Source organism: Silurus meridionalis, chromosome 21 (assembly GCF_014805685.1).
Source record: "Silurus meridionalis isolate SWU-2019-XX chromosome 21, ASM1480568v1, whole genome shotgun sequence".
NCBI classification, from domain to species: Eukaryota; Metazoa; Chordata; class Actinopteri; order Siluriformes; family Siluridae; genus Silurus; species Silurus meridionalis.
This window is the reverse complement of record NC_060904.1, coordinates 15581283-15608928: the sequence shown is the minus strand read 5'-3', so window position 1 is coordinate 15608928 and position 27646 is coordinate 15581283. Positions and strand designations below refer to the sequence as shown.

At 38.1% G+C, this 27646-nt stretch overlaps 1 protein-coding gene and 1 long non-coding RNA gene across 2 annotated transcripts in view; both read left to right on the top strand.

Moving 5' to 3' along the window:
* The window catches only part of iglon5 (IgLON family member 5), a 151689-nt gene that overhangs the window by 18291 nt on the left and 105752 nt on the right, over positions 1 to 27646 (top strand). The gene's annotated exons all lie outside the window — the stretch shown is intronic.
* Positions 8897 to 12500, top strand: LOC124403825. Its single transcript, XR_006928958.1, has 2 exons — positions 8897 to 9406; positions 12339 to 12500. It is a non-coding gene; the product is annotated as an uncharacterized LOC124403825 (long non-coding RNA).

Sequence of the window (27646 nt, the reverse complement as noted above, 5' to 3'; positions counted from 1 at the left end):
ACATGTAACATTTAAATTTGATTCTTTTGAATTGAACAAATGGACTTTTAGGATCGAGTCGTTTTGCTGAACCAGGTTTAAGGATTTGAGTCGGTTAAATGATCTGATCATTCCATCCTTACTGCACTTCACATGTGGAGCCGGCTTGAAAGCGAAAAAATATTATATACCACGTTCACAAGCGTGCAAGATGAAGGACTCGGGTGTAATCGCTTCATCGCCTCGTAAACTTTTACCTCGGCTCAATCAGGATAATGACTTGTGCGCTTGTAATCCGGCTTTAATGATCTCCTTGCTGAGTTTTCGGCATGATGGATCACGTGTACGTTTTTTATTCTGGCGATTTCCTTCAGCGCCGCTGTAGAGTGCGGACACGTGCGTAGCATGGCATCGTCCTCTATTCTTCTTCTTCCTCTTCGGTTCTGCTTTGATATTATCCTTTGCCATTTTTGTTCATCCCTCTGATCTGCTTTTCATTTCTTTCTCTTCTCCTCTCTTGACACTTTTGCCTTTCTTCTGTCATTCTCTTATCCCAATTCCCTCCATTCATTTTTTTTTTCTCATTATCCCTTTTCTTGTTTTCCTTCTGTCCTCCTGTTTGTCTTCTTCCAACTCTTCTTGTTCTCCTTTGTCCAAATTCCTCTGTTTTCATTTCCCCCTTTATTTATTCTCTTGTCGTTCTGCCTACATTCTACTTCCCGCTTTCCTTTCTTCATTTTTACACCCTCTTTTTGACTCTTTTCAGGCACCCCTTTTTGCTTTTCTCCTGGCCTCCTTTTGTCCTCTATCACCTTTCTGATTTACTTTATCCTTTCTTAGTTCCCTAGTTCTATTCTTCTCTTCTGTTATCCTTGATCCTTTCATTCTTTTCTAACCTTTTAATTTGCTCCACTCTCCTCTTTCTTTTTCTCTTTTAATGTTCTCTTTTCTTCTCTTTATTTGTCATTTGTCTCCCCATATATTTCTTTTTTCTCCCATTTTCTTTTTTAATTGCTGTTTATTGGCTTATTTGCTCCCCTCTTCTCCATCACGTTGTTCCTTTCTATTGTCCTTCTTTTTTCCTTTTATTTTACATTCTTTCCTTCTTCTCTACCCTCTCTTCATTTCACCTCTCTTCATTTCACCTCTCTTTTCCTACATCTTGTCTTTACTTCCCTCCTTTCCTCTTTCCTTTTCTCTTGCTAGTCTTTTTATTCTTCACAATTCCCCTGTCCCTTCTTTCTTCTCTCCTTTCATCATATATTTTCCCACTCTCCTCACTTCTTCGTCTCCTGGGCCTCTTTTACTCTTCTCTCCTCTATTTCTCCTTTTTCTTCTTTCCCTTTCTGCCTCTTCTCCTGGGTAAAGCCGTCTGTTTCTCTGTTCTTCCTGCCTTTTCTCGCCCTCGTTGCTTCACCCTCCTGTTGTTTCATGAAACCTGACATCTTGGCAGCTCCGGGGCTTCGGACTCGCACCCTGAGTGTGAAGATAGAGATGTGGGTGATCCAGGCATGATTTGTTCATTGTAAGTCTGAACAAAATAACATCATCACTAGATCAGAACGGCAAAATCAAAGCAATGGCATGGAGAATTATGGAAAAATGAGTATGTGTTATGGCATACCCTAACCCTTATGAGCTACTTACAATAATCTCACTTATACAACTACGGGTTAAGGGGACCCTGTGTGCAAGGGACCAACAGTGGCATCTTGGAAGTCCTGGGATTTGAACTCACAACCTTTAGATGAGAATGTTAAGAATCTTAACAGAAGCATCTAAGCTGCTATTTTATTGTACTTTGCTGCATGTGTGTTTCCACCCTTTTTTGGGGTGTTTTTTTGTTTTTGGATGTGGTAGCATTCAATTGGATGGATGGATGGATGGATGGATGGATAGATAGATAGATATGCTTTAGATCAGTTTAAGTGGAAGATCTCCTGCTATAAAGCTCTGACCTCAACCCTATTAAACACCTTTGGGATGAATTGGAACACTGACTGCACCCCAGGCCTCCTCACCTCACCTACATCAGTACCTGACTTTACTAAAAAACCCTTGTGGCTGAATGAGCACAAATCTCCACATGCACACTCAAAAATCTAGAACATCTTCCCAGCAATGAGGTGGTTCATTATACCAGCAAATGGGGACTAAATGAGAAAATGTGTAAAAGGCACATACATGATCAATTTTATTTTGACCGTATATGTATAGAAAGAGATTGAAAGACAGAGATACTGTTACAGGGACTATTACAGGGTGGACACCTATTTCCTGGAACACTGAATCTTAAAATCTTCCAAACAAAAAAGATTGAAGATGTGAACAGATGGAGAGTCACAGTTTAGCATTTTCTAGTCACACAGCATGCACACCTTGGGAACCCATTTCTAATTAGATTAATTGTGGTCTTCTGTGCTAGGATGAATTGATGACTTTCCAAAGTCAATATGTTCTTCACCAACACTTTCGTTCCCATTCTATGAAAAGTGGGAGGAGCTATTCTTGGATTAAGATCGTATGGTCTCTCAAAAAGTATGCATACGCTGTATAAAGAGTGTATTTGTTATGTGAGAAAACTAGTAAGCAAAAGCAAACAATGTTGGTGCATGCTTTTACATTCATATAAAACCATTATTACAGAAATATTTGTTATGATTTACATGTACTGTATTTAAGACCTGCTTAATACATGGTGTGGATGTTGGCATTCGAGTCCCAGATATTATTTTGATCTTTTTCAGGGCCACTCCATTTTCTTTAGAAAACGACTTCTAGTCAGTCCTGGCCATTTGATGAACCTGTACTGTAGATTTACTCTTTTTTTCAAAAAGCCACGGATTGTGGCTTGGATTTTACATGAAACTCAATGCTTTTCGAAATCTCAGTGGGAAAAACCTTCCACCGATTTCTACGACACGGCTCGGAAAACTCTACCTGGTGTTCCGTTGCCGAGCATTTCCCCTCGGTCTCTGGCAAAAATCGCCGTCTGAGTGCAGGAGAGACGGGCGTAACGTACAAAGTCTAATGCTGAGAAAAACAGATCAATAAATATTTCAGAGGCCGCATGCATTTACACACTCACACACCTTCCAAAGCCAAAGAGCGGACATAGAGGGGGAGACGGCAAGAGTGCAATTGTAGAGCGAGAGCAAAGTGAAAAAAAGACAAAGAAAGAGAAAAAATAAAGCAGAGTATAACACTGACATGACATGAGGTGGGAAGTGTTGTAGTTCGCTAGCGAGTTCAGCTATGTGTGGTGCTCCATCACCACTATTGGGTTTCTTCACTACCCAAAGGCCTTTTGACATAAGAGTAAAGAATGATATATTGTAAAAGATTGTGAGAGATATATATTTAGAACTAAACTGTTTAGATCTTTTGGCAGATCTTTGTAATGGACCTTTAAACCCTGCTGGAACCTGTGCTTGCACTGCAACCAACATGACTTTCACAAGATAAATCCAAAGAGTGCAAAATACAGTACAATCAAATTTAAGAGACAGAATAAGATCTACAGAAAGGTAAAGAGAAGGGAAAGTACTAAAAGTGGAGTAATGGATGAAATAGAAACGGATAATGCTACTTTGACGATGCCGGTGATCCAGTGGGACCTGGACTGTTGAGACCAGAACGACATTATAAAGGACACAAAATGTCTCAATCAGACATGGAGCGAACATAACATGGCTTAACCTGTGTAACTGATGTGACTGAACTCAGTTTTGGAATTGAACAATTATATTTTAACATTAAGTTTGAAATTTTCACACTGAATTGGAAAATATGCCCAGAAATAATGTATGCAATGAAAGCAGATATGTATATTCACTGTTTTAAAAGTCTCTTTGTGCATGTGTGTACAGTATATAAAATAAAAACTAATAAAATACAGAAACCTTAACACTTATTTCCTGCATTTCTATAGCCTATAAATCACAGCAATAGGAGTGTCTTCCACAACAATTCCTTCAACACTCTCTACAATATTTCATACAATTCCTGCACAAGTTCCTACAACATTTAATACAACAATCTAAACAATTCCCACAACATCCCCTACAATAATCCCAACACCCCGAATTTTTCTCCCTACAATATTCTCTCAACAATACTATTCTTTTAACAATAATCCATATAACACTTCTTATAACATGTCAAACAACAATCCCTATAACACCCCAAACAACAATTGGTACCGCAATCTCAACAACAATTCCCACAAAAGTACCAACAGCAAAGCTCACAACAATCCTAACAATTCCTTTAAAAATTCCTCCAACACTCTCAAAAATCCCTACAAGAACCATTACAAAATAGTTTTCCTATTTCTACATGTAAAAAAGCCAGTGGAGTGTGTGGTTTCAGAGCTATAAAATGATACCAAACTGACACACACAAACAGGAACTGTAATTGTCTGCGCTGTGGATCAATTAGGTTCATTAGGCAAGTGTTTTTTTCCTTCACTTTTCATATTTATGTTGTTATATTAAACGGCATGATGTACTTTTTAAAGACCCGAATCACAGCTGAGCACATATTGTAAAGCCTAATACATCGAAATGTACAGTTGTCTCCTCCAGTCCTCCCACGATATCACTGAAACGTTATGGCTGCAATCTCTCGTTGTACTGCGATCAGTAAACCTACGCTATTAGCCCTAGGCAACGGTATTAGAAAGAGTATGAGTAAAAGTTCTGCTACAGTTGTACGAATTTGCAAAAGTAACAGTATAAAGTAGTGAGCAGAAAAATTAAGTAAATAAACCCAGAAAAACTACTTGATGTTGGTAAATCTGAGGAAAATTGTTTAACACTAACCAAGTGAGCTATGTTGAAAAGCATCATCTTCATTATTAAAAGGATTTAATCAATGGAGGGGAGGGTCAAAATCCTGTCAGTTTTAGTAGCTTGCAAGATTTGATAGCTAGATCGTGTAAATGAATGCAGAATTAGCTATACTATATGTATACCTGCACTTTTCCAGCCATATGTGATTTCTCCCCAAACTGTTACCTCAGAGCTTTTTGAACATCCCATTCAACATTCAATTTTCATTTGCCGTTATAACAACCTCCACTCTTCTGTGAAGATATTGTAGATTTTGGAGTTTGCTTGTAGAGATTTATGCTCATTCAGCCACAAGAGTGTTAGTAATAGGGTGTCCTTTTCATTCCGAAGGGTTCAATAGTTCAACAGAGTTGAGATCAGAGATCAATAGTGGGAGATCTTCCCCTCCAACCAACGTAAAGCACAAGTTAATGGAGTTGGCTTTGTGCACAGGGACAGTGTCATGCTGGAACAGGTTTAGGTCTCCTAGTTCAATTGAAGGGAAAATTGAATGCTTCTACAACCAAAGGCATCCAATACAATTGATAGCCTCTGACTTTGTGGTAAAACTTTGGCAAAGACCCACGTTTGATGGCTTTGCCCTCTTTTTTTCCTTCTTTGGCCAACAGTAGCCCAATTGGGGAAGGTGGTAGCTAGCTGGTTAAGTCATTGGACTTTGGATCTGAAGGTTGTGAGTTAAAATCTCAGCTACACCAAGTTGCCACTACTGGGGTCCATGAGAATAGCTCTAGATAAAGGTGTCTGCCAAATGCCTTAAATTTGATTTCCACCCTTTTGGCTAACAATACCTGTGGCAGTCATTGGTAGCCCAGGCCTCGATTAGTCTGGTATGGGATTTGCATATTTGATTTAATCAAACTCAACCCTCCCCATTTATCGGCACTAAGACGGCACTGGCTGGTGCAACTCTAAAGGATGATTTGGGGAAAAAAACACATATAGCTGGAAAAGTCAGGTGTATACCGATATAGTGTATTAATATTAATGTGCATAAGGTACAGAGTGTACCATACACCAAAATTGTGCAAGTAGTCACATTATCATTTTGAGACACGGAGGTGGAGGGGGGAAAAAAAAAGCAAAGTTGCAAAGCGAAGAAAGATTTCTCAAAAATGGCCTGGACAAGGCCACAAGAGGAAATATAAAATAAAATTGACTGGAGAACAGACAGATGGCAAGTTGGAGAGAAATAGAAAATAGAAAAAAATAATGAAAGCGATAGATAGATCAAGAAAGGGAGAAAGAGAGAGAGAGAGAGAGAGCAAGACTGGATTGATCTAAAAGCAGTCATTACATGCACTAACAAACAACAGGTTTTCTCAGACAAGTCAAAAAAAGCATCGCCAAATCCAGCGTAGGCGTGCTGTTCAAGTCAGAACGTCCCTCCCGCACAAGCGAGGAACTGGCAGCGAACTTATATTTTCCTCACACCCCGTGTTCCTTTCCTCATTACTCCATCGTTCCGGCAAGTTAATCTGTTAGTCCTGCAAATGAAAACAAGTTTTCTGTAGGTTAAAAAATAAGGGTGCTAGCATTATCATTGGCACCCTGTCATTTTCGCTAGACAGCTAATAGAAATGAGACCAGCTCGGTAACTGGGGTGTCCACACTCCACGTCACAATTTCCTTGTCACGTCTCCGGCCTGCTGCACGGGAGATATCGCAGCTGCGAAAGATGTCCCTAATATTAGCATGGCATTCAAGCAGTATGAAGACATTTCACAGAGGATTTGCTCATGAAAGAGTCAAAGTGATTGCACTTCTCAAAGCTAATCGCTATTGAGTTTCTATAACCTGCTAATCAGTATTTTCCATTTTTGAGCTTTTATTGATAGTAGATTCCAGTTAGCGATATAAAGGATGGGGTAGGATGTGACGGATGTGGTTAAATATTCACGTAATTGGCATTTAACTTAACCACTTAAATGATAATAATCAAATTGGAGCTGTTGTGCAGGAATGGACGAGAGCATCGAGTCTGGACTGAGGAGCAATACTCACTACCCCAAGCTGTCTTTTTTTTTTCTCCTCACACATATTGTACATTTTCAGAATTGCACGTCTTGCACAGCTGCACTTTATTAGGTACATTTATAATAAGTCAGACTGTTTCTGCCTCCCCAGACTGTAAATATTCCATTTCTCTTGTTATTATTCCATCTCTATTTTTAATATTAAATCAGTTTGATTTGATTTAACTGCAGTTGTATTATATTGTAAATTTGTCTTTGTTTTATTTTTATTATTATTATTATTATTTATGTCACAGAGCAGCTGTTAGATACATTTCACTCATGTTATGCTGTGTGTGGTTACGAATAGGACAAACAAAATTAGAACATGAATTTAGCGCTAAAGAAAACCAATATAAAAGAAAGAAAAAAGATAAAAGCTTAAGAAAGAAAAAATGTAAAGAAGGGTGAGGGTAAGGAAATGAGAAAAAAGAAAAACAGAGAAGGAAGGAAAGAAAGAAAGAAAGAAAGAAAGAAAGAAAGAAAGAAGAAAGAAAGAGAGAAAGAAAGAGAGAGAGAGAGAAAGAAAGAAGGGACAAAATCTAAAGTTGCATGAGTGTAAAGAAAAAGAAATTTAAAAGAAAAGGAAGAAAAAGAAAGAAAGAACAAGAGAAAGAAAAAAGAAAGGTGAAGAGGAAATGAAAATTGTAAAGAGGGATAAGGGGAAAGGAGGAATTTAAAAGAAAAGAAAAAAAAAAAAAAAAGAAAGAACAAAAAAGAAAGGTAATAAGTAAAAAAAAATATTTAAAGAGAGATATGTGGAAAAATAGGGATTTTAAGAAGAGAAAGAAAGAAATTTAACAATAAAGAAGTTTTAAAAGAAGGAAGGAAGGAAGATTTTTAAGAAGGAAAAGTGCAAAAAGAGAGGAATAAAAAAAGAAAGAAATGTAAAATAGAAAGAAAGAAAGAAAGAAAGAAAGAAAGAAAGAAAGAAAGAACATAAAAAAGAAAGAAAAAGGGGGAGAACAAAGAGAAGGAAAGAACTGAAGGAAGGAAGGAAAGAAAGTCAGGGGAAACTGAAAAGGAAAAGAAAAAAGGAACTGGATGAAGAAGATATATTATGGCAGAAAGAAAAAGAAGTTGCGTTATTGAGGAACTGATGATGTCGTTTTCTCCTCCCAGATAATGACACCATATCAAAAAGGCTGAATGTATAAAACTCTTTTTCCTTTATTTAAAATGAACCGGCGAGAAGGATGGATTATTTGGAACACATTAAGCGTTCCTACACTGCACTCCTTTCCTCGCTCTGAAATTTTCCTCACTTTTCCATTTTCAATGTCATTAAACAAAAAAGCAATTTCATGTGTTTAATTAATTGTAATGAATTTCCTGCATTATGTCCTGTTTGGGTGGATTAGATATTCATGGTTAATGAAATTCCCTTTCCTTCTGGAGCGGAATTACTCTCGTAGCTCTCGTAGCTCAACACCACCATCTTTTTTTTTCATTTCTATTTTTCAAATACACAGAAATGCCATCACTCGTTTACTACTGGGAAAACATGAAAAGAAAACAGAAATAGCTTTAATAAGTAAGAGGGGAAAAGTGATTAGTAATTATTTAAAGAATTTAAGGAAGGAAGTAAAGAAGGTTGGAGGGGGAAAGAAGGATAAAATAATAATAATTAAAAAGTATAGAAAGGAAGAAAGATGAGGGTGAAGAATGATTGGGGTAAATAGAAAAAAGAAAGAAAGAAAGAAAGAAAGAAAGAAAGAAAGAAAGAAATATAGGAAAGTAATTAGAAAAAGAAGGGAGGGAAGAAGGAAAGGAATAAAGGGAAGAAAGTAAAGAAGGTTGAAGGTGGAAAGAAAATACCTAAAAATGGATGAAATAAAAAGAAAGAAAAATTGAAAAAAGAAAGATGAGGGTAAATAAGTATTGGGGTATATATGAAGAAAAATTAGGCAACAGAAAAGAAAGAAAGAAAGAAAGAAAGAAAGAAAGAAAGAAAGAAAGAAGAAAGAAAGAAAGAAAGAAAGAAAGAAAGAAAGAAAGAAAGAAAGAAAGAAAGAAGAAGAAAAGAAAGAAAGAAAGAAAGAAGGAAAAAGGAGGAAGGAAGAAGAAACAAAGTGAAGAAAGTTGGAGGTGGACAAAAAAAGGAAAGGAAATAAAAATAGAAAAAAGAATAGAAAGAAAGAAAGATGAGGGTAAAGAAGGATGGGGTAAATATGAGGAAGAATTAGGCAACAAAAAGAATAAAAGAAAGATGGTAAAGTAATAAGAAAAAGGAGGGAAGGGGGAAAAAGAAAGAAAGAAAGAAAGAAAGAAAGAAAGAAAGAAAGAAAGAAAGAAAGAAAGAAAGATTTTGACATCATTTGGGCTGTTTATTATTGAGGTGTGTTGATAGTAAACATCAGTCAGGGTTTGTTCTTTTCTCAGTCGTTCCTCCCATTATTAGATCATCATACACAATCAACACAATAATGTGCACTTTTTCTTTTTCTCTGCTCTATCGTTCCTATCACTCTATCCATAGGAAGAGGAGTATAAAGTGCAGTATAAGGACGGTGTGTTGGCTCAGCTGCGGTGACCTTTACACTGTGCGCTCTGTTCACATGGTAATGAAAGTGTTATGGAGGTCGATTAACTCGGCCGATATTGTCAGAAAACCGTTGAGTCAGTGCTGAGAGGTCGATATGGAGTGACGCAGGGGTTCATTAGGCTCCATTTTGGATGTAATTCAGCAACACTATATTATGGACAAATGTTTATAGATGTGATCCTTTTTGGACATCCCATTCCACCATTAACCCCTATTTGCTGTTATAATAATCTCCACTCTTCTGGGAAGACGTTCCACTAGAGTTCATTTGTGGTTTGCAGTAATAGTTTGGAGAAGAAGCAGATTCAGGTGGAAAAGTCAGGTGTTCCAATACTTTTGAACATATATTGTATTTACTGTATGCATCTCTATAACTTGCTTTCTTTTGCCATTTCGCCATAAGTTAAGAAGCATATGTCTTAAGTAACAGAAAAAAGGAAGGAAGGAAAGAAAGAAAGAAAGAAAGAAAGAAAGAAAGAAAGAAAGAAAGAAAGAAAGAAAGAAAGAAAGAAAGTTAAGAAGCATAAGTCTTACATAAAAGAAAGAATGAAAGAAAGCTAATAAAGTTACAGACAGAAAAGAAAGAAAGAAAGAAAGAAAGAAAGAAAGAAAGAAAGAAAGTTAAGAAGCATAAGTCTTACATAAAAGAAAGAAGTCTTAAGTAACAGAAAAAGGAAGAAAAGAAAGAAAGAAAGAAAGCAAACTAAGTTAAGAAGCATAAATCTTACATAAAAGAAAGAAAGAAAGAAAGCTAATAAAGTTACAGACAGAAAAGAAAGAAAGAAAAGAAAAAGAAAGAATGTAGATGAAATAAGAAGCATGAGGGGGAAAGCAGAAAAAAGAAGGAAGAAAGAAAAAATGAAAGAGTGATATAAAGAATACAATATTATCAGGGTTTGAAATGAAACCCAACAAACGCAGCTAAAAATGAACCACAGCAGCAAACGCTGTAAAATCCCTGGAAGGCTCCAGCGCACACGTCCACTGTGGTTGTCCCACAACCCCACCCCACCCCCGACCGTCCCCGTCTCCGCCCCTGCAATCTGGATGTACACACGGTCCATCAAAACTTTCGATGAAAATTGATCTGTTTACCACCGAGCCCTTAATTCAGACACGTCTGTGACGGCGTCGTCGCTCCAGTCAAGCCGAGCCCCAAAGATAAAGCCTGTGAGATCCATCACGGTCGGCTCACATCGACAAATAAGACGTTATGATCCAGTGCTTGGAGTAAAAATAGACGGGCGTATCGACAGTGCCTCGGGTTCCAGCCGACAGAAAGCTGGCTTTAAAGCACTGCATTCCTCAATCTCAGGTCTTCAACTTAATAAAGGGACATTTTTAAATGCTGGGTTTCAAAACCGACCATTTAAGATGCTCCCCGTGTTGAAATGTGCGCAGCTCGAATGAATACAAAGATAAGCAAAGCAAAGAAGTGAACGGCGATCAATTCTCCAGCTCTTGAAGTCTTTTTCATACAAATTCGAATCTGCTGAATGAGGCTCAGAGGCGCTCCGAGCTGCATGGGTGTGCTGAAGCCCTGTGAGCCATCATGAAGTATGAAATTAGTCCAGTCAGTTGATTAAAGTCTACCATGATGTCCTCTATTCATGATCAATTTCTTTAAATGATCGATTGTTTTTTCTTTCTTTCTTTTTTTTTTTAATACTGCATGTTTTAATGTTTGATGTTAAATCAATTTGATTTTCTGCCACCAAATTGAAACCCATTGATTTCTTCAAATGCGGAAAACGTAACCAGAAGTAACATATCATCCAAATATAAAGAGAAGCGAAATAGACAGTATTTTGAGAGATGTGATGAGCGGAGCCACCCAGTAATCAATAAGAAAGAAAGACCTGAATAAGAAGACAATAAAATAGGGACAAAGGGGGAAAAAGAAAGAAAGAAAGAAAGAAAGAAAGAAGAAAGAAGAAAGAAAGAAGAAAGAAAGAAAGAAAGAAGAAGAAAGAAAGAAAGAAAGAAAGAAAGAAAGAAAGAAAGAAAGAAAGAAAGACTTGAAGAAGAAGACAATAAAATAGGGAAGAAGGGGAAGAAAGAAAGAAAGAAAGAAAGAAAGAAAGAAAGAAAGAAAGAAAGAAAGAAAGACTTGAAGAAGAAGACAATAAAAAAGGAAGAAGGGAAAAAGAAAGAAAGAAAGAAAGAAGAAAGAAAGAAAGAAAGAAAGAAAGAAAGAAAGAAAGAAAGAAAGAAAGTAAGAAAGAAAGAAAGAAAGAAAGAAAGACTTGAAGAAGAAGACAATAAAAAAAGGAAGAAGGGAAAAAAAGAAAGAAAGAAAGAAAGAAAGAAAGAAAGAAAGAAAGAAAGAAAGAAAGAAAGAAAGAAGAAAAGAAGAAAGAAAGAAATTAGTAGAATATTAATTAGAAAGAAAGAAAGAAAGATGGATAAAATAAATACAATTGAAAAAAAAGGGGAAGTTAAAAGGAAGGAAGGAATTAAGAAGGTTAAAGGTAAAAAAAAAAGACCTGAAGAAAAAGAAAGTTGATTAAAATCTATTTAGAAGTTCTCTTTTTATGATCAATTTCCTTAAACATACGATTGTTTTTTCTTTATTTATTTTTTTAATACTGCATGTTTTATGTTTAATGTTAAATGAACATTCGAATTGATTCCTCCAAATGCAGAAACATAACCAGCAGATAAAAGATAAATTCCAAAGCTAAAGTTAAGTAAAATAGGCAGTATTTTGAGAGAAATGATGAGCAGAACCACCCAGAAATTTGATTCATTCAAACTATGATATATTTTTTTATAAATCAAATAATGAGCGTTTGGAATCATCTGATTGAACCGCGTGCTTTGAAGGATCCTGCAAGCTTTCGTGCTGTGTGTGTGTGTGTGTGTGTGTGTGTGTGTGTCTGTGTGTCTGTGTGTGTGTGTGTGTCATAAATAAAAGTAATAAAATACTTCTTGCTTATTTTCTGTAGGAAAATTGGTGGTTGGCAGGATGGAGGGATGTGGTGTAACTGCGATCCTGATAATGCTGCATCCTGAAGGGCTTTATTTCTTTTCACAAGAAAACATTTTCACAAAAACTTTTTACAAAATGCTGACACTGAAGATTCCTTCCAAATAAAAAGTTAATGAACCTCTCGTATTCGTTATGTGAATAATTACACGTCCTTTTTCTGCAGTATTTCAAAGTGTGGAAGTAAAAGAAAGAAAGAAAGAAAGAAAGAAAGAAAGAAAGAAAAAGAAAGAAAGAAAGAAAGAAAGAAAGAAAGAAAGAAAGGGTAAAAAGTAAATAAATGAAAATCCAGAATCAAAAGTGGAAAAGTAATGAAGAAAAGAAGAATGCAAAGAAAGAACGAGAAAAAAATAACAGTTAGCACAGAGTTAGCTCAGAGTTAGTTTAGAGTTAGCACAGTTAGCACAGAGTTAGCACAGATTTAGCTCAGAGTTAGTACTGTTAGCACAGAGTTAGCACTGTTAGCACAGAGTTAGCACAGAGTTAGCACTGTTAGCACAGAGTTAGCGCAGAGTTAGCGCAAATGACTTATAATTATATATTAAATAGAGGGAATTGCACAGCATCTGTGCATATGGGGCTTATTAAAACATACTGTCGCTACGCAGCAAATAGTTATTTGTTATGCTAAATTTATTTGCAGTGAAGCAACAGCAAAAACAAAAACAAATAATGTGGCGAAACCTGCCTGCGGTAACACCGGTGTGTAAAGTGGAAAGTTTTCCCAAGCACATAGAAGCAAATTGGTGAGCTGGGCATGAACCTTTCTTAATATGGATTATTTCTGGGATGTTTTTGGCTAGTAGTTGCTCTGTATGGCTTGTAACTTAAAATTGTTGTGATGGAAAAGAAATATATTGGAAAAAAATATATATATATATTGGATGGTTTCTGCAAAGCAAAGTGTTGCATTTGAAAGTCCAGCATTCAAGGTGTACTACAGGTCCTCACTTCCTCATGGAATGTTGTAATGAATGGCTAAAAAAAAAGTGTTTGATATGTGTCCCGTGCATAGCATTTAAATAAAATGTGGATCAAAAAAAAAAAGAAAAAAGACAAGGAGAAGAAGTATGTTTGTGTCGATCATGTCGACCGTGTCACTCGATTCCGTTTCCATTCCTCTACGTATATCTTGCGAAAAACAAAACAAGTAGCCTGATGAAAGGAGTCAGACGAGTGCAGGAAAACAATGAGCTTTTGTGCTCCTGCACCGTTCAAAACCTTTGCAGTGGTGTAGCCAGACGCTACACAATGCCATAATAATGTTTGGAAACAAAGTACAACCTTCTCGGCAATTACCGTCGACTCCCATTGAAATTCAAATGATCCTAAACCTGCATTTAAAGCCCACTAAGCATTATCTTCCTATATCAGCAGGACGGCTTTGCATAGCCATCGCGAGCCAACGCGCGTCTTGTATTGCTGAATAATAGCAAAAGCACTTAGCACAAAAACGCTCGTCCGTCTGAGCAAACTTCAGGTGTCAAACGCTAGCTGTTTTGTTTCAGTGGTTTCTGAGGTTGTGTCTGTAGCACACCTGTATCTGTATACTGTAATAGAATTACGAGGATGGACTCATTTCTTTACTCAACACAACTTTATACACATTAATATTAGATGAACTCAAGGAAGAGATGAAAATTGTGTTGAATCTGTTTTATATGATGACGTGTTAAAATTTTCTTTCACTGGAACATGTGCACACTCAGACCTCAAAAATGTCTGAAGCATAACTTTTCCTGGATAAGAAATGTTTTTATCAAATTAAGAGCCGAAAGAAAGAAAGAAAGAAAGAAAGAAAGAAAGAAAGAAAGAAAGAAAGAAAGAAAGAAAGAAAGAAAGAAAGAAATGAATGAATGTGAGGAAAAAATAATTATTGTGAGGAAAAAATTAATTCTTGTGAGGGAAAAAGAAAGAGAAAAAAAAGAAATAAATGAATGTGAGGGAAATAAATGAATGTGCGGGAAAAATAAAAAGAAAGAAAGAAAGAAAGAAAGAAAGAAAGAAAGAAAGAAAGAAAGAAAGAAAGAAAGAAAGAAAGAAAGAGAAATGAATGAATGTGAGGAAAAAATAAAAAGAAAGAAAGAAATGAATGTGAGGAAAAAGAAAGAAAAAGAATGAAAGAAATGAATGTGAGGAAAAAAAAGAAAAATAAGGAAATAAATGAATGTGAGAGGAAAAAGAAAGAAAGAAAGAAAGAAAGAAAGAAAGAAAGAAAGAAAGAAAGAAAGAAAGAAAAAGAAATGTAAGGGGAAAAAAGAAATGAATGTGAGGAAAAAGAAACAAGAAAGAAATAAATTAATGTGAGGAAAAAAGAAAGAAAAAAGAAAGAAAGACATGAAAGTGAGGGAAAAAGAAAGAAAGTTTAGAAAGCAAAAGGGGAAGTAATAAAAAAGGAAGAAAAGGACAGAGAGAAAGCTAAAAAGCAAAAAAAAAAAAGACAAAATAGCCTTACTTAAAAGCAGAATTCTGAACTGGAACTGAAGTTCATCCCTAAACTTCTCCCCGGACACTGACCTCATTGTTATAACTTCATGACTGATTACAAATCCAAATAATCCACGCCTTCAAATTTCAGTGAAAAGCTTTAAACCTGGAATGTTATGTTTAACAAGAAATTCATGGCAAAGTGTCCAAAAACTTTTGCCACTGAACTGCAGTGTAGTGTTGATTTGACTGAGATTTTTATTGTACAGAATGAACTGTATTGGAGATGAATGACTGCTGTTGCGGTTGCAAATTGGCGCAGCAGGTTGCAGGGGCTTCCTCACGCTACCTCCATTCTCTTTTCCCAGGATCGCCATTCTGCTGACTCAGGCTTCCACTAACCACCTCTCCAAACCCCACTAAATGAAACTTGACACACACACACACACACACACACTACAAATTCGCTCTTTTTACACATTCGTCTTTGGCATTACATAAAGCGGCGATAAGCTCACGGTAACGGACTGCTCTACACATTTGTCTCTTGCTGCTGCCGATAGCTGCTCTTGTCACCATGTACACTATAGACAATTATACTGTAAGAATTCCTCACTCTATTAGTTTTTTGGAACGCAACCACCATTGTACGTCAACGTGCCCATTGTACTGCACTTAGAATAGTCCACGTCTACTGTACATCCATGAGCAGTTGTACCATTATACAAACTCTGTTTTTTCATATTTTGGAGACTTGGGACTGGAAGCTTTAAACTAAACCTTCTAAAAGGCTCTAACCCAAACCCCAACTAGCTTGCAGGCTCTAAACAAAATGTTAAAAAAAAATGGACTGCTTGTATGTTTCCTCGAGGTAGCATTGTTAGTACAGCTATGTTCCTATTATCATTTTTGTCACTAGACTATTTGCCTAATCAACTCAGTAACTCATTTAATGTGAAAAGACTCTGTTACTCTCAGCACACTGATCTATTACTAGAATAATATTAATGAGTCAAACACTGATTAATATCTATTTAAATGATCACGACCCCAAAACTACACAGAAAAAAGGTCACGGATGTTGTGACCAGTTCCAGTCAGGAGTTTCTTCCAATCAACATTTTTTTTTGCTTGCTGTTGAACTGATGCTGAACTGTATGTTGGTGAGGAGTAGATACCACCAAGCTTCAAACAAAACAAGTTCAAGAACGCTGATTAATGGCTTTGACCAGTTACGTTTTTATCCGTTCATAAATAAAAATAAACAACTGATTTCGTAAAATGTGGTTTAGTAAAAAGTAGAATATTTGAAGTAAATTCACGTAAAAGTCTCTAAAGTGGAAATACTTCAGTAAAGTTATCTATCTATCTATCCATCTGTCTGTCTGTCTGTCTGTCTGTCTGTCTGTCTGTCTGTCTGTCCGTCCGTCTGTCCTTCCCGATCACCTAACATACAGTATCTATCTATCTATCTATCTATCTATCTATCTATCTATCTATCTGTCTGTCTGTCTGTCTGTCTGTCTGTCTGTCTGTCTGTCTGTCTGTCTATCTAAAGTAAAGATGTGTAAAAAAAAGCTACTTAGGTAGAGTAACAAATTACATTTACTTCCTTAATGTCCACCACTGATATTGAGAAAATCAATGAATTTTGTGTCTGGATGATGATTTGCTGTGCACAGTGCTAAACCGGTAGCCATAAATCTTACTTGTGGAAATTTATATTTACATTCGGCAGGCACCATTATCCAGAGCAACTTAAATGTTTTTATTATATTTATAAAACTGAGTAGATATAGGGTTAAGGGCCTTGCTCAGGGGCCCACGAGGGGCAGCTTGGTCTGGCCGGGACAAACGCATAACCTTCGGATCCAAAATACAATTCCTTAACCATATCTCTCATATATTATGTTTTGAACACAGATTTTTTTTGTGTCAAATATAACTTGCGATTCCAAATATTTTTTTTATTTATTTTTGTCGCAGTGGAGCACTAAACTAAAAAAGCCAATATTCATAAGCTTCAAAATTCCTCTTGTGTTCTTACACGGATCCAAGATTGCCCCTTCCCCCCCCTGAGCTATGACACAAGGTCTCTTGATCTAAAAAGTGAACGTTCTAACGTTCTTTATTGGCAAACGTGTTTGCCAATAAAGAGCCCAGTGTCGTGTACTGCTTCTATCTTCTATATAAGCAGTTTGAAATGCAGACTTGATGGGTTTATTTTAAATATAGCGCAGAAAGTGACTTGCGCGCTTATTTCATCCACTTAATGTCAGCGGTGCACGGCGACGGTGTCAGCTCTCGCTCGAGTGGCAGGTTTAATCACAGCAGAAGCAGAGCCTCACTTTCGCAATAATATCGCTCATTTATTACACCCGAGTCGGAGCACGTTTACACCTCAATTAGTGTCAGGCTCCTCCCATCTGAACCTCGTCTACACCGGTTACTGCACGATCCAAGCACATAGTGCGCCGTGAATGAATTCCTTTTCAACAACATTTGCCTGACAAAAAAGGTTTGTCTGGATTATTACCTTGGATTATGGCTCTGGAGTATAGTTCCCATCTGCCACCATGACCTCACATGCCATATGACATGATCCCTGCACATGTATTCAATTTAATTCATTATAAAAAGTCAGACAGACAGACAGACAGACAGACAGACAGACAGACAGATAGATAGATAGATAGATAGATAGATAGATACACTATGTTGCCACAAGTTTGCGGACACCTGGAGAAAAGATTCACCGATGGTGATTTTTAAACGCACGACGATGCCAAAAGATAAACTCTCGAGAGAAATAGTTGTGAAAGGAAGGAGGAAGACAGTGAACAATGACTTTCTTGGTAGGCTACTGTTTAGATACAAGCAGTGTAACAGACACTGTCTTTCGTTAAAGCCTGTGTAAAGTTCATTAGTTTCAGTGTAGACAGATGCAGCTTATTTATGTTCAAAATAAAAATCTTTGTAAAATTCAGTGGGTGCGGCTTATATTTGGGTGCACTTAATAGTCCGGAAATTACGGTAGTTAAAATAGAAATACATAAACACTGATTACACTATCTCTCCATCATGACACTTGTTAGTGTAGAATATATTAGGCAGCAAGTGAACAATTTGTCCTCAAAGTTGACGTGTTAGAAGCAGGAAAAATGGGCAAGCGTAAGGATTTGAGTGAGTTTGACTTGAGCAAAATGTGCTGGCTAGACGACTGGGTAAGAGCATCTTCAAAACTGTGGCTAATAATGAAGAAACATATCTTGCTTGTGTAAAAGAGGACTTGTAGTCTAGCATGCTAGTTGGTTCCTATGCTAGATAAGCACAGACTGACAATTCATCAGTATGCTTATTGGACATCTAAGAAACATCATTTTGTTCTGATATATACAAGTTATGCAGAGGAAAGACAAAACAAACCTCACTTGAACAAGTCTTTTACTTCACCGTAGCAACCATTGGAAAACTTCGGAACTTGTGTATGGTTGTGGATGTTATTTTTTCCCCTGACAAGCTTCGACGTGATAAACTGTGAGTCATTTTGGCCTACAAACAAATCAAACTTGCATGGTCGTGTTGCCTTGAAGAGGTCGGTTGAAGAGAATCAAATCAGTCGTAATCAGTGAGGCATAATGTCCATCATTAGACACACTTTTCACTGGGTTCAGACCACAAATCAGCACACCACCTACTCAGAATCCGTGCAAACGTTAGCCAAGATGTTGAGTGGGCACACACACACAGAGAAACACACACACCACTTATACTGTTGAGTCAGAACCATCTGTTAGCCTCTTGTGGGCAGACTGAGGTGTTAATGTCAGATGTTGTTGAGTAGGCGAGACCCCGCACGTCCTTCCATCTCTCGGCCTAATCAGAATCGTCTAGCTCCCTGACACTCTGCTCGCTTCCTGCGGAGGTTAATAGAAATGACATGCATATTAATAACAGCATTATTACCACAGAGAGGCGTCTGCGTACGAATTTCATAATGCCGCGAATCTCTCGAAGGCGACGCCAGGTTAAAGATCGCCTCGCTTGTCTCTCTTTGCTGCCGACCTCTGCCAAAGAGACGCCATGCGCACGTCACGCTCGCAAATTGTCCGTGACAAAGACAGGGAAAAAACTACCAGTAACTCTGACCTGTTGGCTAATTAGCGCCGATTAGCAAAAAAACGTTCTTAAAAGAGCAGGTGGACGTGCCGCCATTATTGGGGCCGACACGCACCGGGCCGCGCCCCAATAATGGGGCACTTGTTTTGCTAGCAGGAGATGTTTCAGAGTGAGGCTAGAGATGAAGGGCATGAAGGCTTGTACAGTTCCTGCACAGAAACACTTGAAACCCCCAAAGGATCGGTGCTACTCTTTCATTGCTTTATTTTTAACTCACTCACCCAGATCACACACACACACCCTCTTTAAAAATTCATGTGTGTGATTTTCCAGGTCATTAAAGCGTCATCGGTCAGGATTTTTGTACGTGGAATGTCAATTTTTTGTTTTGTTTTTGGCATCCCCTGGCTTTTCCTGCTCCGTCCCGCCCACTTTGTTGTGACGGTGTGTTTGTGTGCATTGGATGCGTTGTTGGAGAAGTGTGTAGGATAATGGAATGGTATACTGTAAGGCCAATTACTAAGTAAAGAACTGGCAGAGGTGCACTTTAATGAGCTAAAGGCTAGCCATAGGAGGTCTAAAGAGAGAGGTATGTGGGAGTAATGTTGGACAGACAAGCAATAACAGCAAGCTCAGATAAGGAGTTACCCCACGCTTACATCACCTCTCCTTCCTCTCCTCATTCAATAATGCATTGCCGGGATCTAAAGGCAGTTCAGGACAGGATTAGAACTAGAACAACCCATAATTACATCCAGAGTAAACGCAAAAAAACGAATTAGATCCGAGTCAGACCCAGATCAATCTCAGAAATCACTCCAAATCTGCATGTAGTTTATCATTAGGCCAAAATGATCATGGATTGGTCCAGTTTTATTTTTTTGGTCTGGTCCAAATTTAGCACCATATTCAATCCAGACTGACTGTACATTTGCATCAGGCTTGTTGCAGACTCAAAATTAGACACAATTTGATCCAGGTTAAATGTAGACTCAAAATTAGATCCAGTTTGAAATGGGATCATGCAGGATTTAACCTAGGTTAGATGTAAACTCAAAATCAGACCCAGATTAGAATGAGATCATGAAGAATTTGACCAAGGTTAGAGGTAAATTTAAAGTCAGGCCCAGATTAGAATGAGATTATACAGAATTTGTCCTAGGTTAGATGTAGACTCAAATTCAGACCCAGATTGGAATGAGATCATGCACAATTTAACCTACAGTAGGTTAAAGTCAGCAAAGTCAGCGCCAGATGAGATCATGCAGAATTTTACACAGGTTATGTGCTGACTCAAAGCCCAGCCCAGTTTAGATTGAGACCATCACAATGTTTTTAAAGCAGTGTAGATGTACAATAAAAATCAGACTATGCAGAATGCAGCATTTGTCCCAGGTTAGATGCAGACTTAAAGTCAGTTGCAGCATAAAGTCAAAGCAATGAAAAATTTGACCCAAATTGCATCCAGACTAAATGTCAGACTTAAAATTAGACTTAAATCAGACCCAGTTCACACCTAGACCAAATATTGGGTATAGATCAGGCCCAAGGCAAAGACAGATTCCATATGAGACCTAAACCAAAGAAAAATTGGATAGAGACCAAACTGAGACAGACTGTTATTGACTAGACTAGACCATAACAACATGGCGTAATTAAAAAGTGCACTATACATAAATCACTGAGGTAATTAAAACTCCGGCTTCTCCTATCAATCTGCTGTCACCTCTCTTTCATCCCTCACCACCACTCTTAGTTCTAATATTGTCTAGAATGCAATCTGTCTGTAACTTATACTCTTCTTCTTTTCCTGGCTCCGTGGAAGCTTTTTGTGGTGTCGCAGCATTGGCTGAGGTTTTCCTTACTCCAATTACATTCTCCAGTGGAGCAGGATGGGTAATCCCCACTCTCAGTGTGTCTCATTTTATTTTATTCAAGCTGCTTTTCAATGCTCATTTTCTCCTCTCCCTAGGTAGCTTTTATATTATATCTATACTGGCCGCTCATAGGCTGAGAATAGAAATATGAGTTTGCAACAGATTTTTTTTATTTATTTTTTTATTATTAGATCATAATATATATCAGCATGTATCTCTATAAAATTTTACTCAATTGAAAAAGCTATATATATAAAAAAGCCCATTACCTTCCAATGTTTATTATGAGAATTATCTGTGGAACATCTGTGATCACTGGATACACAGTAAAAAGATGTTGTAACCGCATACTGACGCCAAATCCAGTATAAACATTTATTTGGAACGTACGTTATAAGGACAAAATTACTGGACCATGTGGTAGCATGAAATGTTCCCTTCAATTAAACTGTTCCATCATGGCAATGTCTCTGTGCACAAAGCCAGATCCATGAAAATCTGCTTTACATGGGTTGGAGTGTATTTTGAGTGGCCTGCTATAGAGCTCTGACCCCAACCCTATTGAACACCTTTCGAATGAATGAACCCTGACTGCACCCCAGTCCTCCTCACCTCATCTACATCAGTACCTGACTTTACAAACAACCTTGTGGCTGATTAACACAAATCTCCACAATCACACTTCAAAATCTAATGGAACATCTTCCCAGAAGAGTGAAGGTGATTATAAGAGTAAATAGAGATAAAAGTGGAAGTGGAAGTTTCTAAAAGATCATATAAATTTCATCAGGTGTCCACAAACTTATGTTCATATAGTATAAATATTACATAAAGTGTAAATATTATATATAGGATTAACAGAAAAATCAAATGATAAATACACCATGTTATAATATTATATATTGTTATTTCTGCTGTACAATATAATAATATTAATAATATTAATAATAATAATAATAATAATAATAATAATAATAATAATAATTTTGAATAAAGTATATAACTTACAACACTAGAAGCATTTTGTATGCATATTTTCTTATAATTTATGTTGTTCTGTTATAATTTTTATTTTTTCAATGAGTGAAAAATGTGTTTATTTATTTTTTTAAATATGATTATTTTCTAATATTTTTTGCTCCGGCAATCTATACTGTTTTTATTTTGTTCTTTTTTTTATTTAATATTAGATTTATTTTATTTCATTCAGCTGTGTTTTTAAATCTGTATACATTGCGTTGATTATTAGGTTATTTGGTTTTGTGGGACTCTTGAGCAACCTGGAGGTAATTTATCATAATAACAATCAGTGTATAATCCATCAGGGACTTAACATTCTTCCATCATTTCGTTACATCAAACACATGTCCTCTTCCTACAGTGTTTTTCTGTGAACAAAATCTTTGCAGAACAACCCTGCCTCGCCCTGCCCTACCCTGCCCTGCCTCTCTTTGCCCCACCCTGTCCAACCCTGTCCCACATTGTATTAGATCGCCTGCTAGCTCTGAATATGTTGCTCTAGTTTACATAATATTATTTATCATTTGGGCATTGATCATATTTTGCATTGTTAAATTTAGATTGAATTAATTTGTGATTTGTGACTAATTTTCTTTTTTTGTGTGCATGTCATATGGAAGGATAATAAGGGAGTGGTGGTGCAAAGTGTATTGTCTGTGTAACAAAATGTAATCCACAGGAAGTGACTTTCTATCTAAATAATCAAACGAACCTACACACAGGCTATTTCTCTCTCACCTACTCTCTCGCTTTCTCTCTCTCACACACACACATACACTGTTGCTTCACTCATCCATGAAGGAAGAAAAAAAGAGGAAGAATAGAGTCATCACATCTTCGCTGCGAGCTCACCGACGTCCCATTAACAAATGTATTCCAATTTACTCAGCGCTCTGACAGACAGCTCAGTGCTCCTCGCGATGAGCAGTAACTATAAATACGACCCAACAGGCTTCCTGTTCCTGCTAGTACACAGAAAGAAAGACAGGGAGTGAGGGATGACAGAGGATACAAACAAGGGATGTGGGGAAAAAAAAGCAGAGACGCTATTAATCAGTAGACCTAGGGTGCCACTTCTCTCCCCTATCCCCCACTGTCCCCCCTTTCTTCTCTTATTTTATTCATTTATTTCCACCTTCAATCTCATTCCTGGAGCTTGAGGAGAAAAAAAAACACACAATTGAATTCAAAAGACGCTTTCGATATCTTTCAGGTAACCGATAAATAATATTGTCAGGATCCGTCAACAGCTCGGCTCGTCCCGGCAAAAACACCAATGCTGCTAAGTTCCAGATTGGAAACTTGGTGCCTTTTTTCACCCCCTGCCAAGCTAACTAGATTGTGTAAGGCAATCAGGATACACAACTATCCTGCAGCTTTCTGTCCGCTGTCACAAATTCAGATTTCAATCCCTTCTTCCACCTCTTTCTCTCTCTCTTTCTCTCTTTCTCCTTTTCTTTCTCCTCATCCTCTGTGCTCAAGGGTCTGTGGAGAATTTGGCTAAATTACCTGTCATAGCTAGCGCTATGTGTAAATAAGCTGTAAAAAGTGTGGTGTTTTCTTTCCATCTCTCTGCCTGTTCTCTCACTCTTTTTTCAGATTTTTCCCTGAAGACTAAACGCAGTGCTTGAGAAAGCTTTGTCTTTTTTTTTCCCCTCACATGCTAGCATTGACTAGCTGTCTTTGGGCTTAAGTGAATTTGAAAAGGCAGCCTCTGGTTCGGTGCGCTTGTGGAGTGCGTGTGTGTGTGTGTGTGTGTGTGCGGGTGTGGGTATCAGGTCGTGTGCAGTTTACAGAGACACTCTCGAGTTTGCTCATCAGCCTGTATCAAAGTGTGTTCGTAAATATAAAGTGCCAGGGGCTTCTCCATAACTCATCCTATGTGTTTAGCTTGGTGTGTGTTTGTGTGTTTGTGTGTGTGGATCAACTCAAGAACTCAATTTCCAGTTTGCAGGGTGCAATCAAACTTTGCTCAAGGGTTACAGGTGCAACGGTGCCGATTCCGAGAGGATGAGCGGCCGACAGGAAAGAGCGGTCGAGCCAAATCCGATACAATTTATCGAGTGCGTCGGGCAAAATCATAAGCCAGAGGATAGCAGTGATAAACACGTCCTGGGATATTTAAGTGAGTGAGGGAACAAACAGTCCAGTGACTTTAAAAGTGACCTACTTCATCAAAGTGCAGCCATGTCACTAGTCTGAAAGGGTGAGGTGATCAGGAATACACTCTCTGAGCGACACAGAAACCGATGAGGCATGGTGCTAACAGTGCATCTGTACACTCTACGGCTGCGCCTCTGCAGTCTCAAGCTATCCTTGTGTTAAATAATGCATGGTCGACATCCCTGAGTCGGGGCTAAGTATAGGGCGCCCCTGGCTCAGCGCGCCGTCCGGAAGCTTGGCATGGAGACCCGGCAGCTGTTTTCCACAGAGGGCTGTGATGAGGTGTTATAAGCGATAAGCTAATTGTGAATCAGTGGTGCTACGGGAAGCTCTTAAGTACTTAAAAAAAATAATTTAATACGAAAAAAAAATGTGTGTTCAGATTCTCCAGATTGAAAACTTCATACTATAAGTGATGCAGTTGGCTAGTTTTAATTTTAGCAAAATATACAGTATATAACTATTATTAACTTACCACAGTGCCATGAAATTTTACATTTTCTGAGATCTGAGAATGTGGTCATCTGCAAGCTTTTTAAAAAAATCTGAAATGTCTAAAATTATAAACAGATTAAATATTTTGTCATTATTTAGAAATAAAAAAAAATTATGTATTTCTGAACATTTAGGGAAGGAGTCTCCAGTCTCAGGGTTTTATATCAGCATTTACATTGATCATAATATGCTGTATACTAACTTATTGGGATAAATGCAGACACTGAGCACCCCCATATAAGCAAAATGGAATGATCCTCGTTTCATGACAGCTATTTTGTCTTATACTTTTGTCCCTACCGTCATCGGAAGATATGTATATACACACAGTATATTGTGTGGAACTTCATGAGAGTGAAAAGCAGGCTGGTGAGGGGAGAAAAAGACTTCATATAACTGCTATTTCAGTGACAAAAATGCAAATTTATCCATGTTCCATGACATGAAGTGCAGCTATAAGTAGACAAAAATGTCATTAGTGCCACGTAATGACCGTGGAATCAGGAGCGGATGAAAATCTAAACACATACAAATCTCAATAAAATGAAAATAATAATTTACAACAATCAAGGGTAGATGAAAACCTAAGGATGCTGTGAAAGCTGAGTCTATAATCATGACCTAATTAGGATGAACGCGGTACAGGCGCGTAAACATGATGCAGGGTGCAGAGATGGTGTGTGGTAATGTAGTTCCAAAATTTGCTGTGGGACAAAAGTAATAAAACATTGGAAAATTGAATGCCATCATCTTCTTGTAGTAAGTAGTAGTTCTGAATTGAATCCTGTACTTAAATATACTGTAAATACGTGATGTAATTTCAACTTAGAGCAAAGACGAGGAATTTAATTGTGTTTAGCCCCTCTGATCCAAACACACTGTGGTGCGTGTCACGTCTGGGCAAGTAACAAGTGTGCATCATTGTGTCTGGCGAGGTCACGTCTTAGTCTGGTTCTCCTGATGCATGCTGACGTTTTAATGCCTATTCGTCTGCCTCGTTCATTCTTCCCAGCTGACCTGCCTTTACAGCCCTGAGGGTCCTCGCGGACCCTGCCTTTGATCACGCACCGGTTCGAGCACTAAACATGACTGTTTATCCGCAGCTGTCACATACAACATGTCTCTCTGGGTTGTGAGACATGCACTTCACCCCAGATAACATCCTTCCTATACAACGAGAGACAAAAGGCGCAAAAAAGAGCAAATGCTTCTGATTAAATGTCATCCGCAAAATCAGGGGGAAAAAAACAGAAAGAACTAATCAGTGTAAAAAAGGAAAAGTATGCTCATCCTAATGAGCTCGTGCTGAAATTCGCCGCCACGCCATGTCGCCTCTCCCAGGCTCCATTTCACCTCTGTTTAGTGGCACTGGCCACAAATAGGCTGCATACTGTGAGAAGAAAGAAGAAAAAGAAAGAGAAGAAGAAAAAAGCTTGCATTTCTCAATTCTGAAGCCTCGGAAAAGGCAGTGCTGATCAATAACAGGTTGAAGTACCGGACGGATAGCTGAATACGGAATGACGGTTTCCTGAAAGATTTATGCGTTCGCTTCTGTGTGAGAGGGAAGAAAATAAAAATCGAGGTTCAGGCGTCCAGGCTGTTTGAAAGCCCTGCATGTTTACGCTCCGCCGGCCAAGGACTTCTTCTCTGTGCTGTTTGTTTGTTTGCTCGCTCACAAACTTGCTTGTCTGGGTGTCGTTGTCAACAAGACACTGACATTAAGGCAATCCGGAGGCAGACACACACACGGTGGCACAGGTATCAACATCTGATTGAATTCTGAAGTCAATTTCCATCCAGACCAATGAACAAAGACAGAGGACAGAGAGAGAGAGAGAGAGTGAGAAAGAAAGAGAAAGGATGCAGAAATATATTCTTCTTCTTTTCGGCTGCTCCCGTTTGGGGTCGCCACAGCGGATCATCCGTCTCCATACTACTCTGTTCCCTACATCTGTGTCATTCAAACCAACTACCTGCATGTCTTCCCTCACCACATCCATAAAGCTCCTCCTTCCTGGTGGCTCCATCCTCAGCATTCTGCTACCGATATACCCACATGTCCAAACCATCTCAATCTCATCTATCTCACCTTGTCTCCAAATCTCATTTCTAATCCTGTCCATCGTCGTCACTCCTTATGAAAACCTTGACATCTTCAGTTCTGCTACCTCCAGCTCCACCTCCTGTCTTTTACTCAATGCCACTGTCTCTAATCCATACAACATCTCAGGTCTCACCACAGTCCTATAAACTTTCCCTTTCACTTTCACAGATACTCTTCTATCACTATTCTCCACCCACTCCACCCTGCCTGCACTCATTTCTTCACTTCTCTAACACACTCTCCATTAATTTGCACTGTTGACCCCAGGTACCTGAACTCCTCCACCTTCTCCTGTAACCGCACCACTCCACTGCCCTCCCTCATATTCACACACATGAACTCTGTCTTACTCCCACTGACTTTCATTCCCCTTCTCTCCAGCGTGTACCTCCACCTCTCCAGGCTCTTCTCAACCTGCTCTCTACTCTCACCACAAATCACAATATCATCTGCAAACATAGTCCAATGCAGAAATATATACATTCATACCAATAGTTTGTCCTAGCTTTGGTCTAGACAAGGTATTTTTATAACCATTCTTCCAATGTGTCTGCACAGAAGACGTGTTTTTTTCCCCCGCACGTCCAGATACTGCGCTTCAAATGAGCCCAGCTTGTTGTTTTGGCACAGGAGACCCAACAAAATTTAATTCGATTCCACTTTAAAAATCTCGTCCAAACTCCACAAGGGTCTGGGGTTAGGATATTGATTCTGGCATTCTTTCAACACAGCACATAATTCTGTCCATATGCGCCCTTTTGATCGCATTACCACGGAGGAAAATGGCACGAGCCGAGACGATTTAGCGCAAAAAAATCTGCTGTGAAATTTTGCCCAGACTCTTCCAAAATAGGAGAAGAAAATATTAATCTTTATGGCAACAGAGAAAAAAAACCACTACGTGTATCTACTACTATACATACTATATATAAATATTTATATACAGGCTGAAGAGAAGTAGTTCTTCCGATGAGATTTTCGATCAGAAGGTCGTAAGTTCAAATCCCGCAGTGCCACTGCTGGGTCCTTAAGCAAGGCCTTTAAACCTTTAGTAGTATAGTA